This window comes from Rhipicephalus microplus, chromosome 7 (genome assembly GCF_043290135.1).
Source record: "Rhipicephalus microplus isolate Deutch F79 chromosome 7, USDA_Rmic, whole genome shotgun sequence".
Taxonomy (NCBI): Eukaryota; Metazoa; Arthropoda; class Arachnida; order Ixodida; family Ixodidae; genus Rhipicephalus; species Rhipicephalus microplus.
In genome coordinates, this window is record NC_134706.1 from 64,806,687 (window position 1) to 64,813,306 (window position 6,620).

At 48.9% G+C, this 6,620-nt stretch overlaps 1 long non-coding RNA gene across 1 annotated transcript; it reads left to right on the top strand.

Annotated features, from left to right (window-relative positions):
• Positions 1 to 370: 370 nt before the first annotated feature.
• Positions 371 to 1,479, top strand: LOC142766963 (uncharacterized). Its single transcript, XR_012884685.1, has 2 exons — positions 371 to 585; positions 1,333 to 1,479. It is a non-coding gene; the product is annotated as an uncharacterized LOC142766963 (long non-coding RNA).
• Positions 1,480 to 6,620: the final 5,141 nt, after the last annotated feature.

Sequence of the window (6,620 nt, forward strand, 5' to 3'; positions counted from 1 at the left end):
GTCGAGTATGATTTAGAAATCTATAAAACCAACAAAAACTTGGGCATGGTGTGCACGGTCTCGCGTTTACTCGAACGTAGCCTCTATAATTGTTGGGCCACTCGAAAATACTATATAATAAGTTCTAATAAGGCTTAGTGGTTGCTAAACGCTCTTTCAAAAAAAAAAAAACACACACACACACACACAATGTCTTACTCTTTTTGAAGTTTGCTGCTAAAATGATTACTTTGCAATGTTCTATTTGTTATTACACTTGCGAGCGTGATCTGTAAACATTAGTTTTAGATCTGCATTACGATGTTTGAAACAGTTCTATCATCAGCAATAATGAACCTTTCCAGAAATTGGTGTGCGCCACCTAGGCTGGCCGCAAAGCCCAATGGGAAGCCGGAGCGCCGGCGGAGTGTCGTCTGGTAGGTGTTCTGCGGTGTCGTCTGCTCGCGGAAGCGTTGGCTCACTTCGTTTCCCACAGCGCGCGGGCGTACGAACTCATCCTTGCGGGAATATCGCGCGTGATACACCCTGCTTCAATCTGCACTCACGGAAGAGGCACAACGCAGGGCAACATAAAGTCAGCAAACGGTAAGTATCCTCGACTTATTAGAGACCCGGGAAAAATGCCAACGTACCCGCGAAAGAGCTCATTGAATTGGAAGCATTACTCGGCTCTCGCGGTGAGCCCGTGCGCTTCGTTGGTCGTATTTCCATGTAGCGGAAGCTTTTCTCTTTCGTTTTATTTTCAGCATGACCGTACAGCTTTACCATTAGCACTTTATGTTAGGCACTATCACTCGTGACATGCTTCCGCGGTATACGTGGTGCAAGACCGCGGCACTTTGCGCATGATAATCAATGTGAAAATCCAACCCCTATTAGTCAGTTCGAGCCCTACTATGCTGGTGGATCGGAATTCTAATTGCCTCTTTCAAATGTTGTGCCTGAGAAACTTGGGACGCTGAGAGTATAGTAAAAACCAGCTACCAGCACGCCCATAGAGTGGACATCAAGTGAGTACTAAAGGGTGCGGAGACCACATAGTTACTGTGCGGTGTCGCACTTCATAAAGTGAAAATATTCTGCACATTTGACTTCGCAGTATTTTTTGTAATGCAGCATAAAACATGCCTTGTTCGTGTGGCTCTTGTTAAGAAGTTGAGAATTTTCGACCTGACTGCGCGAAGGGTAACAATGGCAAGAAATGTATTAACGAATGGGCGTTGGTGTGCAATATATACACAATATTCTATTTTACTGTTTGAGCTCCCGTGATCCCTTGTTTTATCACAGTTTATGACTATGCTAATTTAGTGATTTGTCGTTTCAATGCAGATGGCTCTCCGAGCTGCGCAGAAATTATACAGCTGTTCCTGTCGCCTTTGCCAAAATGGCCGTGGACAAGAACATCTGAAGGAATCGCCTCAGGTGCATTCAGAAGGAAAAAATTTACGGAATAAAGCATTCTCATGGTGGTAATAAGCACTCAGTGTCTGGAAATAGTATTTTGGCGCCAGAAAACGCTAATAAGTAATGCTGTATAAGGCTGCTAATGGTGAGACTATGACTTTAAAAGCAATGGTGGAAGCCTCATTCCGTGTGGGAAATGTATAGCATATTGCAGCAGCGCTTACATCAGTTGGCAACGTTACCTGGCTGTTATAGTGTCACTTTTGTATCCGTAATAATGGAACTAGCACTCTTTGCCTTGACACACAAGGAACAAAAAAAAAAAAAATGAGGTGCGCAAAGCCACAATAGGTGAGGCCTCTAGGTTTATGGTGAATAACAAGCAGATACGATTGAACAATACCAAGCACTAAACATCAAAATAAACTCTAAGTAACACTGCAATAAAAAATATCTGCAGTGTTTTTTATGGATTCACCCAAGACGACTTAAAGGCAAAAGCCGTCTTTTTTTTTTTTTTCTTCAGTCGGTTTATTGGCTTTTCCCACACCCATCCGAAGGTTTTCTGCACCTAAAGTGGCTTTGCACTGGTTCTATGAGCGGAGGCATTCCAAACATGTTGTGCCTCACCTGGTTTTTATCGGTCTCCGTGATTGGTGGGCCGATCACACAGGCAGTGCAAAGCGACAATGTCGTGCGATGGCGTGATATTAGACTGTCGTGATGACTTTACACATTATGTGTATGGCCCAGAACGTTACAGAATGTGTAAGGTGTGTGACCTTACACATTCTGTGATCCGTGATGTCACGATGACGTTCTGTGGTGACGTGATCGCGCGATAATTTTCGCGTCGCTCTTGTTGATGCCACCGCCACGGGATGCCACAGCCACCGACGGAAAATTTTTGTTTTTAGGCGAAAACTGTAGGTGCCTCATCGAACGTTAAACTGGACTGTTTGCCTCCCGCGTCGATGATGTCGAGTTATCCCAAAAAGCATCATGTGGTGACGACGACATATATGGCGTCAGACACCGCCAAAAATTGTGACATCATTAAAACGTTATGTGAGTTCACGTGATATCCGAGATTGGTCAAGGTTTGATCATGGAGGCAATGCAAAACCTCATTATGCACGTGAATAAATTTTTTGAAGGATAGTGTGGATGGTGGTGGGTGTGGGCCACGGCAGGGGGTGCAAGAGGGGCACTTACCCCCCTCAAGGCACACCAGCACTTGCCCACGCCCCGTGCCCACGCCCAAGCTACACCAGTGCCCTCTCCCAGCCGCGATGCAAGACGGGTTCGCACCCGTGGTGTCATCCTGCTGACACTGATGGACTGGCGGGGTAGAATATGCACATCGACTGGCAATAACAACGATATGGTGTTCAACTTCATGACGTCTTAGGTGAATGCGCATGGGACCTTTGGATTCCTTAATGAGGCATATCTAACGGTGTCGCCTCAATAACTTAGCGTATTACGTAGTATGCTTCAACTGTAAAACCCCAGCCCCGAAATCACGTTGAATTAGAGCTCAAATACCTTAACCAAGGAGGTTATACTAAAGCTTCTGGAGTGGCGGAGGGGCTCCGTGGCTGAAGCCGACGCGCCGCCATATTGCTCAGGGCAGTGATGGGCGCATCGTAGCGTACGTGGCTTTCGCGTTGTTCTTGAGCTAGTAATGCTGCGTGTGGTGCTTTCAATTGAACAGGACGTACGGTTCTGAACAGGTCTATGAACACTTTTTGAGACGACGATGGGGGGCTCTTGGGTAGCATTTGGCTGCGAGAATCGTGTCAAAGTGGACACCGGGCGCAACTTTCAATGTATAACAAGGTATGCTGCACTCGCTCGCTTTTCCTCACATATTTTCGTGACTACGACAGCATTCGTGCGTACATAGATTTCCTTTTTGCGTGCAGGTGCACAGTAAACCTTGAATAATTTTTGTACGCTTCAGGAGTTCAAAGACGTCATAATGCACGGCTTAAGAGAGCGCGCTCTGAGACGAAAAAGTTACCCCCCCCCCCCCAAATGAATGACGACTCGCGTTCAGTACACATGTTGAAGCAGGCTACTTCGATGATACAGAGTAAATAACGAGGCGATGGGTTTCTAACGTGACTACCGTGTTTGCATCGTTTCCAGGGCACTTACAAAGCCAGCACGTGAGTGTGCCAAATACCAGTTAGCACTTCGTTTATGAAAGGTAGTTCATGTAGCATCGGCTCAGCATTTCTGGGATTTTAAGTTTCTTATATTATCACGAGAACTACGCTCGCAACGACCAAATTTCTGATGTTGCGACATGCCTCTCTTTACGTAGGATAAAAAGGAAACGATCTGCTCTCAAAAGTCAGGGAATAACACTTTCACCTGAAAAACCTCTCATTGATGGATGTGTCAAAATCCCGCCACCCCCAAACTTCACCCACAAAGGAATGGCACAGGCACAAAAAAAAAACGAAAACTGAATTAATTGCGAACGAGGTAGAATTAACAGCTGAAAAAGAAGGGTAAGCCATCGTACCACAACCGATGAGGCCTTTTAAAATATATTTTTTAAGATATTTTTAATATATATTTAAAATATGTTGAGGCTGCTAAGAAATTCATTGACCAGATATTGGAGCAGAGCATATTATCAGATGACGTATTGGAGGTTTTCCAAGCATCGTTTTCTCCGGATGTCCAGGAGCTTCTCAAACGAGTACGTCAAAAGGCGGATACCCCCCCCCCCCCCCCCACAATAAAAAAAAGTTTCCACACGCACTGCGCTGTTTTTATTTATTTATATTTATTTGGACATACTGCAGGCCCTAACCGGGCCCATGCAGGAGTGGATACATAGAGGTAACATGAAACACAATAACGCTCCACAAAAAGAGAAGAAAGTATTGATACACATAGGATACCAGCATGATTCACATGTATACATTTTTAGAAAAATCAATCTCTGCTGTATTTAGCCATGGGCTTATGGCTGTGGCCAGTGAAACATTTATTTTCGCTGCATGTCCTCCCCAGTTACTTTACTGTGGGGCAACTGTGCAAATATATAATAATGCGAAGTTATAATGCTGAGTACTTTTTTTTTACAGCGAATGAAGGGGTCACGCACTGCGCCGTAGTTGTCCACTGCCGCCCCCAGTGTCGAACAAAAAACAAACAAAAAACTGTCGGGGAATAAAAAAAAACACCAATGACACAATAGGATTCAAACCCGGGTCTGCTGCGTTCCAGCCCAGTAATCTACCACTGAGGCACGCCAGTGGTTCGAACTTGTTTTTAAACTGGCCTTAGGCATGCATGCTCTATGTCGGGAATGGAATTGCGTTGATTTGAGTAATAAAGCGTTTTAGAACATCAAAGGAACAGCCAGGCGTCACACACTGCGAATTGCGTAACGACTGGGTCGTCCAATGCTCCAACCCATTAGAAAACTTGTTCTTGATCACCTATTAACTGTGGTGTATATCGACTTCAAGAAATTCTTCATCGTCGTCAGCCACTGCATCAAAAAAAAAAAAATTGTACATTTCCGACAAGTGTGTAGCGGATACCTCGTACGCTTCTTCAAAGAATGACGAAGGATAGCATAGTGAACGCTGGCCTACTCCCCAAACTTGTGATTATTTATGGCACTGTGGGTGCCCAGCAGTGTACTTGCAGCAGTTACCCAATGAGTGTTTATAAAAGGCTCTGAAAGGCCACTCTTCTAGCTTTCGCTGCACCTGTGCTGCGCGTTCCGCGCAAGCCTGGCGTTTTAACTGTGAATACACTTTATAAGCGACCCCAAACCATCCACCGCCGTCGGCGGCGTCCGCAGTCTTCTCTCTATCTTTAAAAGAAAGAAGACTTGGCGGGCCGCAGCGAGACGCTCTACCGAATAAGCCACGGACCCGACGCTGATATCGGTGTCAGTAACGCGCCTTATACCCCCTCCCCCTTCGCTCGTTCCTCCGCTCCAACGCTACCATCAACAACGACTGCAGTACAACCGAATGCCAGCACTGCACCCGTCGTTGGAGGTGACGGTACCGCGGTGGTTTCGCCGACGTTGGAAGACAAGGCGGCGCTGCGAAGGGTTCGTGAGACCGAACGTAAGCGGGCGAAGCGTGCAGAGGATGCCGAACTTCGCGCTCGCGAGGCCGAGGACAAGCGGGCGAAGCGTGCAGAGGATGCCGAACTTCGCGCTCGCGAGGCCGAGGACAAGCGGGCGAAGCGTGCAGAGGATGCCGAACTTCGCGCTCGCGAGGCCGAGGACAAGCGGGCGAAGCGTGCAGAGGATGCCGAACTTCGCGCTCGCGAGGCCGAGGACAAGTGGGCGAAGCGTGCAGCGGATGGTGAACTGCGCGCTCGCGAGGCCGAGATGAGGCGTCAGCATCGAGCCGCGAACGCGGCCCAAGAAGCGGAACGACAACGCAAGCGTCAGGCGGAGAAGGGCGATGAAGGCCGGCGTCAAGACGCCGCTCGCAATCGTCAAGGGCGAGTGAACGTTCCCGAAGCCGTTCCAGCCAGTGAACGTGCCGCGCGGGAGAGGGTGCGAGCCCTGGACTTTGCTCGTCCGGACGCGTCGTGAAGTGTAAATAAATAATACTTCGTATTGTGGGAATTGAGGCTGGCCCGCTGCCTTTGCGCGGGCTTTCCCGCCTTTCTGCCATTCTCATGTCCCGACATGTCTGCCCTCCTTTGCTGTCTGCCGCGCTGGGAAGGGCGGAGTGACGTTTAACTCCCTCACCCGGTAGCGGATGTTGACTGTGGCGCCGCGCGGGGAGCCTCCCGAGAGGTTTTCGCGCGCTGCGTCGGGAGCGGTGAGTACAGTCCGGGACTTCAAACGGTGAGCCACGCTATCTTTTCCGTCCGTCGAGTCCCGTCGCTCGGGGCTCGTCGGACTTCGCTGACGGCGCCTCGCGCCCAAGGCGAACGCTCACCTTTTGTTGCCCCGCTGCGTACTCACGGCCGAAGGGCAGTACGGTGTCCTAGTGCGTGGCCTAGCTACGCCGACCCGTCTCCCTTCGAAGCCAACGCGAGCGCCTTTGCCCTCGCTCGAGCAACCGGGCCCCTTTGTCCCGGTGTCTCCGTGGATCACCTTTACCGCGGAGACGTGCTCGTGGCACCCTGTGTAGTACTTTGTGCCCGTGGCGTGGATAAGCCTACTTGCTTTCCCGCCGCGCCTTTTTGCAACGGGCTGTACTGCGTTTGGT